Here is a 14,298-nt window from a genome sequence, read left to right on the forward strand (position 1 = left end):
ATTCTTAAATGAAACAGGGGGCTGCATCTTCCGGTTGGCGAGTGTGGGGCGAGACCCAATCGCTGATGTGTAAAATGACGCGGGATGACGTCGGGCATGCATCTCGATGTCACCCCGCGTCATTTAGATTTTCAGTTCGGTGGGCGCAAAACCAAATCAGCTGTACGCCCGAACTGTCAAAGGCCTATTAAGGCCATTGAAAAAGTAATTAAACTGATTCATGGACCTGCCGTCCAACCTTCAGGTTGGCGGACAGGTGAAGAGCCCAGGCGGCCTTCAGAAAAAACATGAAACCTCATCCACGGGTGGGATGAGGTTTCATGAGAGTATTAAAATTTGTATGAAATGTCTAAATAAAATAAATTGGCATGTCCCAGCTAATGTGATAGTGTCACATGAGGGGGCATGTCAATATTTTTTTATCTCGCCTTTATTCAATGTTCGAACCCTGAGCTGATCTCCCTGAGGCAGCACTTTACCTCAGGGAGATCTGTGCGCTCTTTTGTATGCATGCACAAAAGCACACACTCCGCCTTAGGGAATCCCTACCACCCCCCCGGCCTGCACAGGGAGCGCATAGCGCTTCCTGGTGCACGTCATGCTGAGCAGACCTTAATTGGCTCGCCCACATGAAATGGCAGCATGTCCACAACCGGGGGTGCCGATTGGGAACCCGCTCGCGCCCACTCCCGCACAATCCCCCCAACGGGGGGATGATCTTACCCAGGCATCTCTTTCGAAAGCACAGATAGAGTTCTCAAAATGAAGCAGCAACGTTCAGTATAAGCTACAGCCAGAGTTAACAAGTAGGAGATTAAGAAAGTTTTTTTTTGCAAAAATATACTTTATTCATAAAATATCTTCAATCACATTCCAAACCATTTCAAAAACACCATTACAAGGGTACAATCCGGTTCAACTTTTACAAAATGTATCACCAGGTGCATCAGTACAAACAATATTACAATCATTTACAGCCTTTCATTTTGAGCTGTACAGCCCGAGGGGGTTTAAACAGTTCCCAGCCCCTCGGTGCGCTGTGGCAGAAAGGTCTTAGACAGCGACCCTTCCCCATTGCGCCTTTGCGGCAGCTGCAGATTAAGAAAGTTTCATGCGTTCTAAATGTGAGGCGGGGAAGGTGGGATAAGGGTTCTGTGAACTGTGAAGAGCAAGTGGAGAGGGGTTGTGCCTCTTTAAGTTGGAGAAGGGGAGTTGAGAAAAATAATGTGTCCATATCATGTAGAGGGGTTGGAGAGCAAGGCTTGCCCATGAATGCAGGGGTAGAGGGAAAATGGCAAAGATAGAAGGGGAAGAGTAATTTTAGAGATTATTTTAAAAAGTCATGGTCTACTAAATTTGAATATGTTACAAGTCACTTTTTCCCCTATTTTTAGGTCAAAGTTCATCAATTGTGAAGCCAAAAAATATATTTAAAATTAACCAGAATGCACCATTTTTAAACCTAATTGTTAAAAATGTTCTAGAAAAGTATGTATCTGGGTAACCCTAAATATGTAGCAACAATGGGAAAGGAGCACTATTTAGACAGGGTGCGATCTACTGTCTGCAGTCACAATATAAACTGTTACTGCAACCTCACCAAAAAATTCTGTTTTATGAGGTGGAGGTATAGATGAGAAAACAATTAATCAGCTTTGTCGTTGCTTTGATTTTTTTTAATCCTTTGTGGAGTTCAGACATTTATTTTCTATATCTACAGAATCTGACATTTAATTAGATACTACATTTTGAGCACCCACTTAATATTCGACCCTTAGGGTTTTTAAGTTAAAATTAATTTTTATGTTGTATTTAATAAAATGCTCATATAAGGTAAATGATGATCTCACCCAACCAAAAAAATCTAGTTACGTGTGTTAATTTTTAAAACAAGCTAAGGATTATCAGAACAGAATAACTCCAAAAATGAATGAATTGAAAAGTAGCTTAGAGTTAATAAATTATGAAATAGGTCCCTGCCAGTTAGGGATATGTCACAGTTTTGAGTTTTTTTTTATACAAGGTAATTTTCTGGGTTCAGTCCAAAAGACCATTTCCTTATTTCCTCTGAACTGGTACGCCATTGCCTGCCCAATATGGTAACAAGTCTAAGGGCCGAACAGAAAAAACTTGACTCCATATTCTAGTTAATATATCATGTGATGCGGTGGTTTCTTTGACTTCAGACCATGCCTATAGCTATAAACTACAAGGCCGGTTTATTGAACAGTAAATAGAAAACTGAACAATAGCAAGAACAGATTTACAGTGTATTTAACTATAGGAGAGAAAAACAAGATCATTCTTGCCCCACAACCACTCAGAGCCACACCTAAAACATGGTCCATGATTTATCTGAGCTTGTAATTCACAGGCGACTTGTATTGCCTCTATAGCTCACCACTAACCCTGATGGCTTCAGAATGACTACCCACGTGGAGGAAATCAACAGAAATTTACCTTCGAGACTTAGAAGACAGGATGTTAAAAATGTACCTATCCAACTCAAATGGTGCCTCCAAACAAAATATTGTTTCAAAAGATCCAATTATTTGAAATGAGTACCTTAGCTTCTTCCTGAGGACAAATTCATCCGTACCAAACATTTTGGAAAGCTGGTGACAAGTCTTCATCCAAAAATACTAGAAGCAAGGAAGACTCATATCAAGTCATCCTGAGTTATACTTCATCTCTACTCTTCCCTGTTTGATGTGTGTCATACATAAGAACTTAAGAAATAAGAGCAGGAGTAGGCCATTCGGCCCCTCAAGCCTGCCCCGCCATTCAATAAGATCAAGGCTGATCTGCCCAGGTCTCAACTCCTTTTTCATGCTAGCTCCTTATAGCACTCAACTCCCCGATACTTCAAAAATCTATCTACCTCCTCTTTGAATACTTTCAGTGATCTAGCCTCCACAACTGTCTGGCGTAGAGAATTCTAGACATTCACTACTCTCTGAGAGAAGAAATTCTTTCACATCTCAGTTTTAAATGAGTGTCCCCTTATTCTGTAACTATATCCCCTAGTTCAAGACTCCCCCACTAGTGGAAACATCTTCTCAACATCTATCCTGTCAAGTCCCCTCAGAATCTTGTATGTTTCAATAAGATCACCCTTCATTCTTCTAAATTCTAAAGAATAAAGGCCTAACCCATTTAGCCATTCTGATAAGTCAACCCCTCCACCCCAGGAATCAGCCTAGTGAATCCCTTTTGAACTGCCTCCAATGCCAGTATATCCTTTCTTAAATATGGGACCAAAATTGTACACCGTACTCCAGGTGTGGCCTCACCAATGCCCTGTACAGTTGCAACAAGACTTCCCTATTTTTAAGCTCCAAGCCCCTAGCAATACAGGCCAAAATTCCATTTGCCTTCTTGATTACTTGCTGCACCTGCATGCAAACAGCTAACATGTGTTTCATGCATAAGAACACCCAGATACCTTTTTGCTGAACTTTTTTGGAGTCTCTCTCCATTTAAATAATAGTCTGTCTGTTGATTCTTCCTACCAAAGTGCTCTCACTTTCCTACATTAAACTCTAGCTGCCAAGGTTTTGCCCATTCACTCAACGTAGCTACACCCCCTTGCAGATTCCTTATGTCCTCATCACAACATGCCCTCCCACCTATTTTTGTATTGTCAGCAAATTTGGATACATTATACTCTGCCCCCTCCTCCAAGCCATTAATACAGGTAGTAAATAATTGAGGCCCTAGGACTGATCATTGTAGCACTCCACTAATTACATCTTTCCAACCTGAAAAAGACCCATTAATCCCAACTCTCTGTCTTCTATGTGTTAACCAATCCTCAATCCATGCTAATACATAACCCCCAATACCGTGAACTCCTATCTTGTGCAATAACCTTTTATGTGGCACCTTATTGAATGCCTTCTGGGAATTCAAATACACTACATCTTCTGGTTCCCCTTTATCAACTCTACCTGTTATATCCTTAAAGAACGCTAGCAAATTTGTCAGACATGATTTGCCTTTCACAAAACCATGTTGACTCTGTTTGATTGCATTAAGTTTTTCTAAATGTCCTGCTATTTCTTCCTTAATAATGGACTCCAGCATTTTCCCAACAACAGATGTTAGGCTGACTGGCCTATCGTTTCCTGTTTTTTGTCTCCCTCCCTTCTTGAACAGGGGCGTCACATTAATGGTTTTCCAATCTGCTGGGATCCTCCCGGAATCCAGTGAGCTCTGGAATATTTCAACCAATGCCTCCACTATCACTGCAAACACTTCCTTTAAAACCCTTGGATGCAGACCATCAGGTCCTGGTGAGTTTTCTGGCTTTCATGATAGAGACTGTTACAAGATCTTTCCTCCCATTAGCTCCTTGCTTATCTGATATCTTTGGGATGTTGATAGTGTCCTCCGCCGTGAAGACCAATGCAAAATATTGGTTTAAATTATCTGCCATTTCCCTGTTCCCCGTTATCAATTCTCCAATCGCATTCTCCAAGGGTCCCACACTCACTTTGGCCACTCTCTTTCTTTTTATATACCCGTAGAAGCTCTTGCTGTTTGTTTTAATATTTCTTGCCAATTTACTTTCATAATCAATTTTCTCCCTCTTTATTAGCCTTTTAGTCATCCACTGCTGGTTCCTAAAAAATTCCAAACCCTCGGCCTACCACTAGTTTTCGCAGCTTCGTATGCCCTAGTTTTTGATTGGATACTCTCCTTGACCATCTTTGTTAACCACGGGTGGTTCATTCTTCTCATTGAGTCCTCTTTTTTGACCAGGATAAATTTTTGCTGAGCGTTGTGAAATATCTGCTTAAATGTGTGCCACTGCTCATCCACTGACCTTCTCCTTGGTCTATTTTCCCAGCCTGCTTTAGAGAACTCTTTCTTCATATCTCTGTAATTACCCTTATTTAAGTTGAGGACAGTGGTTTGAGACCCGAGTTGCTCACCCTCAAACTGAATACAGGCAACCATTTCTGTAAGTGAACTTAATTTTAATTCCATTCATACTGCAACAAGATGGAAAGGAAACATATAATATATAAGGGACAGGAATTTTTTTTGTGACAATAGGAATGGGATAAAATGTTTTGCAATATTATAACCAATCTGAAAACCAAACATAAATATTTTACAAGATGCATGAAGGAAAAGTGAAGGCTGAGATTTACATAAATGTAACTTTGGGGCTACTTACATTTCAATGCTTTTTGAGAGAGCTGGGGCTGAATCGTGCCTGAGCTCAGGAAAACATGACCTGCACACCTGACCCCTTGTGCCTTCAAATGCCATTTTTGTCTGTTCACACCAGGTTTGGGCTCGCAGTGTAGTTTGTGAGCCTCGCTGGAGAGTGTGAGGAGTGTGGGTGCGGAGGTGGACCAGTTAGAAAGCCCTCCTCAATTCTTCAACTCAGAATCCCAGCACCCAACAGTGTTTAAAGGCCCCCTAAACCTCACTCCTCACCTCCCTCACACCCCCCCATGCCACCCCATGACCCCTCAGATCACGCATGCCACCTCTATACCTCATGCATTCTCCATGTTCCTTCAGACAACCCTTGTCATCGCATGCACCTCTATGCCCCCATGCATCCTCCATGCCCCCTCAGATCACCCATGCCACCTCGTTGCCCCGCCCCATGTATCCTCCATTGCCACTTATCCAGTTTGCACTATGCACAGTCCTCACATTCCACGCAATATCAATGGAAAATATTTTACATTCCTTGAGGGGAACCTTTCACCATGTAAAGAAACCTTCCATATCATCGGTTCTGAGAGAAAAAAAATTGAATTCTGCCATGTGAAAAAGCCTTGTGATTGTTCTAATCCTATTAATTGTGTCAGCAAACCAGAAACCACATCAAAGGGACAATCTGTTATTGTAACTTCTTGAAATGTCATTCATTCTAAGATGAATGGAACACCCACTGCGGTGAAACTGAATAGCACTTGAAATTCAACCAAGCATTGGTAACAGTCATAGCTGTCTAAGCAATAGGCTGCCATCTGGGAAAGAAAGAATAGCAGGTGCCCTCATTTCAACTTCAAAACATAGTGCCTGTCAATCAATGTAATAGAGCAGGTAGTTAAATTTTTCCAAGTGCAGATATTTTTTCAATGGTTAGTTTTTTTTATCACAGTAGAAAAGAGGGCAGCACAGGCTGACAGAACATTTTGTAACATTTTTCATGCATTATGGTGCTTTCCCCTTTTGAAAAATGCTGTAATGCATGTGAACAAATACACAAGGCTCTTCAATGTAAGGATTAACTTACCTTTAAAGGGCAGATCTCTATGATGAATCACTACATTAAAAACGCATAAAATGATGCACGGTGACGTCGGGTGTGCATCCTGATGTCACCGCGTGTCATTCCAACATTCCATTCTGCGTGCCCGCTGAACTGTCAGAGGCCTGTTAAGGCCATTAATGAAGTAATTAAGCCTATTGAGAAACCTGCCCGTCCAACCTTAAGGTTGGTGGGCAGGCAAAGAGCCCAGGCGGCCTTCACATTTTTCATGAAACCGCATCCACGAGCGGGATGAGGTTTCATGAAGGCTTCATTAATTAAATAAAAATTTTTATGAAAACTTATAAGCATGCCCCAGCTCATGTAACACTGTCACACGAGGGGACATATCTGAACTTGTTTTTTCTTCTGTTTTCACTGTTTCATAATGAAATTAATCTCTGAGGCAGCTCCATGCCTCAGGTAGATTTCTGCGCTCTTTCGTGCGCATGCGCGAAAGAGCACAGGCCCCAAGTCTCCCTCCTCCCCCCACCCACACAGGTAGCACTAAGCGCTTCCGGGTGTGTGTCACATTGGGCGGGCCTTAATTGACCCGGCCTTAATTGGCCCGCCCACGTAAAATGGCGGTGCACAGCCGATCGCAGGCGGCCCACCCAACGGGGAGAAAAAACTCCCCATATACATTACAATACAGCACCTAATAGTGACATTTGAAGGTGTGAAAACACTTTGCACATACCTTTCAGTGTTCCAAACTCTTTAGCAAGTTTTCCATTTACTTCATGAACTTTTAAACCTGGCATGCTTTTAATGGGTTTCTAAAACCCCAAACCACCAGATGAGAATAGTGTGCAGGAGGAAATCCAATTTTTGTCCACCATTTAAAATTGGGAACCTGACCTCAGTGGGTGCCAATGAGTATTTTGCATGCTGGGCATTCTTGACTCACAAAAGCCGGAAGAAAATGGCATGGAGATGGAAGATTGGTTTTGCTGACACCTAAGTGAATGGCTACATCTAAGTGAGGCCATTCACACACTGAAATGTGTCTCTACACCCAGATGAAAATTCGGCCCAGGATCATGTACAAAATGGCTTCCAGCTTTACCTTCATAACAACAGTGTGTACAATTAAAAGCCATTGCTGTTCACTGCTTTTCTCTATTTCATGGAGCTGTGATAATGTGTTATGCTAACTCAAAGTCTTCAATGCTTTCCAAAATGGTCCTATTTCCTGTGCTCCTACCATTGAATTATAGAAAGTAATAAAGAACAGGATGAAGCCATTCAGTCTACTGTGCCAGTGTTGATGCTAGCTGTTCAGCCAAAGTTATCTACTCTCATTTCATATCCCTGCTTTTCGCTTGTATCTCTTCATTTTACGTTCTAGGCTCTCCCTCAGAAGCCATGTCATATAAACATCTGCAAAAAAAATTATTGTAATTGTCCCCTCTTTTGTTCTTATTTTAATCCTCTGCCTATAACCAGTTACAATTTGCCAATTTGGCTCTCAAATTAATTACCATATCGAAATCTTTCAAAATTTTGAAAAAAATCTATTAGATTTCAAATAAAACTGCTCCAATTTTTAAGCTTAACATTACTTAACCCCTTACTCCTGGCATGATTCTCATAAATCTTATTCTCTACTTTTTACACAGCTCTAATATCCTTCCTACAATGAGATGCCCAGAACTTCACACAATACTCTCCAATTGTGCCTTGCACAAATTCAACATCATTTCCTTGCTGTTATAATCAGTGCTGCCATTATAAAACCCAGACTCCCACTTGCCTTTTTAATGGCCTTTTCCAGCTGTGCTCCCAGCTTTAAAGATCAATATATCTGTTCTGACATTTTGTTTCGTGCCATTTCAAGCAATCTTCCATTCACTATATATTCCGTTGCCTCCCCACCCCTCCAAAATGTTCCACTTCACGTTGCTCTGTATTGAACTAAATATGCCACCTATCTACCCACACCAATACTCCACATTCTTCTGCAGTCTCCTGAATTCTTCCTCACAGTTTGCCTTGTCCCTTAATTTAGTATCATCAGCCAGCTTGAGCATCATTCTTCTTGTGGCTATGTTTAAACCATTTCTTTCAAAGAAGTCCACACCACAGCTCTCTGGGCACACTGCTGCCCCGTCTTGCCAACTTAATCGAAGATGATGCATTGGCAAGAAAACTTGCTTTCAAATGTGTTGTAATGCATCAATCAGATTTCAACACTCAGTTTTACATAGGAGTTCATCCTCGCACACAATTCAACAAATATGTATGTAACACTATGTAACTTATTGCACAGTTAATTATAACTCCAAAGCAATGCAATACTATTTGGATTGAGATGACCCACCCTTCAAAATTGGTTCAATTGGTATTTTCAAAACATTAGGAATATTAGTTATTGACACAATCCCAAACATGGTTATAAATAAAATATAGTAATGTCCTCTGACCACATTTAAACAGAAAGGGCTGCATTTCTGTAAAGGCCATTATGCTATTTCTCCAAACATTGCAGATCTTCTGCCAAAGTTACAATGCTAAATTGGGAGAATCCAATTCAAATGTATCCTCTTACGCTACTAGTTACTAAAAAATACCAGGTTGCTTTCCAAATACAAATTGAGCAAATTTGCCTACTGTATTTATCTATCACGTTTAACTTTTAACTACAGTGCCCTTATGCATGAAATAAACACTTAACATGTAGCAGCTAGAAAATGTTGTGCAGACATGATGGCCTGGGTTTTAGCTTGGAGATGAATATCGTGCAGGGTGAGGGTGGAGCTATTTTGTAGTTGAGAAACCCGAAGTATTCCCAAATGTCAATGTCTTTGATTCTTTCCCCATAAGCTTCCCCCCACCACCCCCTCCCCACAACAAGCCTGAATGTCATGCAAGAGGCCTGTCCTGCAGAAAATCTGATAGCACAAGATCACAGCCAAACTACCCTGAAAGCAGGTAGGACTAGTTGTAGGGTGGGAGAGATCAATGGGGGTGGTAAATCCAATCGCATGGGGTGGAAGAGACTGTGGGGGGGCAGGAGGTGGAGGGTCATTTGCAGAGAGTTTCAATCATGGTGTAGGTTTTAAATCATCAAGGATCGCGGTGGGGGGTGGGGGGGGGGAAAGGGTAGCAATCGCCGGGTTTAGGAATGATGGGAGGGTGGGGAATCCAATCACAGTGGAAGGTTCCATTAATGGTCTGCAGGTTGTAAGTGGCAGTTGAGAGGGGGATGAGATGGCTGGACAGGAGGCAAACGACAGTCAGAGAGAGGTGAGGGAGCCCAATGGTGGGAGGGTGGATGGTTGGGAAGAAAGCAGATCTCGATGCATAGGGTTAGTTGACTTGATAGTTTATTGGGCCTGTTCCTCCTGGTCCACAAGCAATGTCATTAAGACACTTGTCTTATGGATTTGCCCCCAAAACTTGGAAAACCAGGCCTACATAAGTTAAAAAAAGAATAACTGTTAAAATTAAGGCATACTGCCTCATTATAATATTTATATTGCCAAGCCATCTCCCTGCAAGCAGCCTGGTTGCCTGCCCCTTATAATATCTGTTAAATCCAGAAATGGGATGGTTCCAGTTTCATATTCGTTGAATTTTAACCTCTGACGCCACCCCACCCAGCTGTTTATGGGAGTTAAGATCTAGCCCACACTTCAGCATTCTTTCAACAAAAATGAAACCCAGCTCCTTTAAAAAAAACAGAAAAACATGTTAATTTGCACTTGTAAAACACAAAGCAAGAAATTTTAGTTGCAGGAATCTGAAATTGCATTGTATTTACAGCCAGAAAGAGGCCATTCTGTACAACATACCACACAAGCCTCTTCCCATCTTACTTCGTCTCATTCTGTCAGCATATCCTTCCATTCCTTTCTCCCTCATGTACTTACAGCTTCCCCTTAATTGCATCATTTTATTACGTGTCATAATCTGAAAACAGAAGGTGCTGGAAATGCTCATGTATCATTGTTTCAGAGAACAGGTGAGCTAACATTTCAGGTACCAGTTCTGCTAAAACCCAAAGAATAACTCATCTGTCTTCTTCACGGCTGCTGGCCAGCCTGCTGAGTAATTTTGCAATAAGAATAATGGTAAGGCTAAGAGTCTTTATCGTTATTATGGATAAATTGGATAGCAATTTCTGGTGTCCGTACATACATAGTTAAATGTACAAATCGAGAGGTTGCTGTTAGAGATACTCCCCCAAAAGGTGTGCTGTTGGAGTCTCTATCGATAGATTCAGTGCTGAAATGTGAACTTGGGGTAGTTTCCCACTAGTTCTCTACTAAAAACGATTTAAAAGTTCAGAATAGTGTATTTAGGAGCAGGTATGTTTTTAATGGTATGGTGATATTCACTGCTGAGCTGCCTCTCTGACCTTAAAAATGTAATTTTATAAATGTGGAGTATCATTCCCTCAAAAGGTATTCAGTGGAGATTCAAAGTATATATTTTTCCTTTTTGTGTATCTTTTTTATTTTTCTCCCTTAATCCCATCTGCATTTCCAAGGATTAAAGGATTTTTTAATCTATTTGGTTGAAGAGGTTTGTTGTTTCTTAACTTACTCATATGCACCACAGTTGCCTTGTAGAGGGTGTTGCGCTGAAACAGACACTGGGACATTGGATTAGAGCAAGTCTGCACTTTAAAGCCAGCAAAAAATTGCAGATAGCAATCAGTGAGGTAAACACTGAGTACCATTCCTTCGTCATTGACCACAAAAGCCAGGCCATTATTTATTCTGTTAAATTTTGTATATTGTAACACTTCTTAGAACAGCCAATTCTAAATAGACCTATATTTCAACCCATTCCTCCATTTTCGTCATGAGTTGGTTTGTTCTAATGATCACTGTCGGTTATGACACAGCAGTTTGTGAAGGCTGAGTTATTTAAAATCCCAGAGGGAAACGTTAAACAACTGTCATAACCTATATTTTCAATTGATATGTTTTGAGTTGCAGCTCTAAATTCAGGAATAACACCACAAGTTCTCGAGAGATTTTTATATCAAACTAAGTGAAACATTCATTAATTTGCAATAAATTAAACACATACGCATGGCTACAAATTACTACTATCATAACTTTAACAAATTCCCAAATTAACCTCCACTAAGGCAACAATAACCAATAGACTTAACCAGACACCAGGCAAAGCATTTTCACCTTACAAATTCAAAATGAGGTTCCTTTCAATTAGGTTCATTTGCAGACAGTTGTAGGCTTATAGGCTTAGATCTTACATGCCTCTGACCTGCACACACAAAACTCATTTCTGTTATACCCAGCCTTCTCCTTTGAAAGCTAATTTTCATTGTATCACCAGGCCCTTTGAACTCCTTTCATAGTTTCAATTTTATTAGTAATATAAACATTGCTTGGTGTCTCCTAGCTAGTTGCAAGATTTCACTCCCACTCTTGAATGCTCTATTCAACAAAATGCAAATGTACCCTCTATCTCTGTTTACATCTCAAAACTAATACACATCAAAGCACCCAGACGAGCAATGGCTTTAATCCAATTAACACACACACAGACTAAACCCCTATTTAAAAGAAAAAAAACTTCCAATAACATTATATACATTATCTCTTCCCGACACTATCTCTTTGAAAAAAACCACACTGCGCGGAATCGTCCCAGATTTGCATAAAGTGCTATAGCAAGCAGGTAAAACAACGTTTTATCCGTTGGCCACAATCACGGCTTTTCACGCCATATTGTCCCAAAAGCACAGCTTTAATTATGTATTCCCAGGAAACATGCCGTTTGCTTGGCGGGCAGGCTCTCATTCGCCCGCCAGGTCATCATCTTGTAACATCACCAATCCAGCTCGGGAGGCGGTGGCAGTGGTGATCAGTGCCAATGCCTTGCCAAAGAGGACAACCAACCAGTGCAGCTACAAGATTAATGGTTTCAGCCGTTCTGCCAGAGTAACTCATTCTTCTCATCACTCTCAACTTACACATTCACAAACCCATCACACATCCACAGGGATCTCACACCTCAAGGGACAACACCACTAACTCTCACACACACCCTCACATCTCCATCAGGCTCATTCCCTCCCAAGCTCACGTCCTCACCCTGTCCATGGCTCCGCTCACCAGAAAAAGATTCTACAGAGTGCCATGTATCCTGCTCACAATCTCCATCTGTTTTCATGCAGGAGAAGCTGGCTCACATCAGCAGGAAGAGATCCCAGACCGGGTTGGAGTGGCTCACATTGGGCCTCTCATTCATTTTGAGCAGAATGCCATTGTACTGACTAATGAGCACTTAGACCACGCCTCTCTCAATACAAATGTGAGTGCTCTCTCTCCTGCTTTTGAGTCTGCTTTCATGCACTACTTATCTCTACTTTGGATCACAGGGAGCCCTGCCAAGCGACCGACACCCTCAGCCAGCCAATCCCTCAGCTCCATTAAGGTCCTCACCTCCAGCCAACAGGACATCTCATCTATTGAATAGCTGGAAATAAGCACCCCTCTGGACCCTTTTACTCCAGGAACCCCTTCCCCCCTTCTGACTTTTTCTTCCCCTGGAATCCCTTCCCTGCTTTGGATCCCTTCTCCCCCAGAACCCATTCCCCCCATCTGGATGCCTTCCCTCCCTGGAACCCCTTGCCCCCCCTTGACCCCTTCCCCCTGGGAAGCCCCTCCCCCCACCTCTGTCTTCCCACACCCCCACTCTCCCCCCACCGCTTAGTCCCTCACCCTTCCTGACTCCCTCAGACACCCTTACTTCTTCTGCCACCCTTAGTCCCTTCCCCCCCCAACTCCTTCCTCCAGCCTCACTTCTTTCTCCAGCTTTACTGCTTCCCCCTTCCCATCTCCTTCCTCCACCCTCATTTCTTCCTACACCCTTACTCCCTCGTTCTCCACATTCCTTCCTCCCCCTGGACTGCCCCTCCTCCACATTCCTCCCTCCCCCTGGACTCCCTTCCCACTCCACACTCCTTCTTCCTCCTGGTCTCCTATCCCCTACCACACTCCTTCCCCCCCCTCCGAACTCCTTCCCTTACAACTACCTCCCCAGTTGCCATCTTCTCCCCCGTTACCCCCTCTTCCCCCCATACTCCCTTCCCCTCCCAACCTCACCCCCTGACAACTTCATTACCCCCCTCCCAACCTCACCCCCGGTACCTTAATTCCCCCCCCAACACCTTCATTCCCCTGCTACCAACCTTACCCCCACCCCCCGACACCACCCCTTCCTCTCCCAGTCGATCCTAGACCTTCCTCTCCGACCCCATCAACCATCTTCCGTTGTGGGCATCAATGGTGCCTTTCCAACTTCCGTGATCTGCTTCGCAGCAGAGCCATGTCCATGAGAATCCACCCAGCGGCCATGGACGTACCTCCAGTGTGCTGTTGCTGTCGGGCTCCAACATTTTCTGCTCTTCGGATTTACGCAATGTGAGCAAAGCCGTTGTGGTAAATCCCAACTTCTGCACGTCACAGTTGTCAAGATGTGTTCTGCACCAGCATATTTTCTTGCTGACCTGGGCAGACAATCCAGCAGGGCGGGGGTGGGGAGGATGAGTCCGGCGGGCTGGCCTTATAATGATATGCTGATGTATTACAATGCGGTTCCTGACGTCTGATGGCGGGGAACGCGGCCCACCATAGACCAGCTAAGCGGACGATTGCAAACTGGTTTAGGGACGTGAAACCGATTTTTAGTCCTCTCGCCATATTGTCCGCTCACACCACTGAACATGCCCGACGCCAGCAGGCATGGACGATTCTGCCCACTAGGTGCTCATTTTACCTAAATAAAAACTTCAGGAATTATCCATCACCAATGCTGACAATCTGAAACCCAGAAAATAAACTAAGATTGGAAAGCTATAACAGTCTTCGATATTTTTTAAAAATCTTCATCAAAAATAATTCAGTATCCTTGCTTTTATGTTATAAATGCCCATAACCACAGCAGAAGTTTTAGTGGAACCTAAAAAATTAAATCCTCTTCAAACACTTTTATTTTCAGATTATTTTGGAAGTTTGAACATCAACTTTCTACTT

The 14,298-nt window shown here is 42.6% G+C and overlaps 1 long non-coding RNA gene across 1 annotated transcript in view; it reads right to left on the bottom strand.

Annotated features, from left to right (window-relative positions):
- The window catches only part of LOC144681326 (uncharacterized), a 748,068-nt gene that overhangs the window by 251,351 nt on the left and 482,419 nt on the right, over positions 1-14,298 (bottom strand). The window lies entirely within an intron of this gene.

The sequence above is a fragment of the Cetorhinus maximus genome, chromosome 6 (genome assembly GCF_964194155.1).
Source record: "Cetorhinus maximus chromosome 6, sCetMax3.hap1.1, whole genome shotgun sequence".
NCBI classification, from domain to species: Eukaryota; Metazoa; Chordata; class Chondrichthyes; order Lamniformes; family Cetorhinidae; genus Cetorhinus; species Cetorhinus maximus.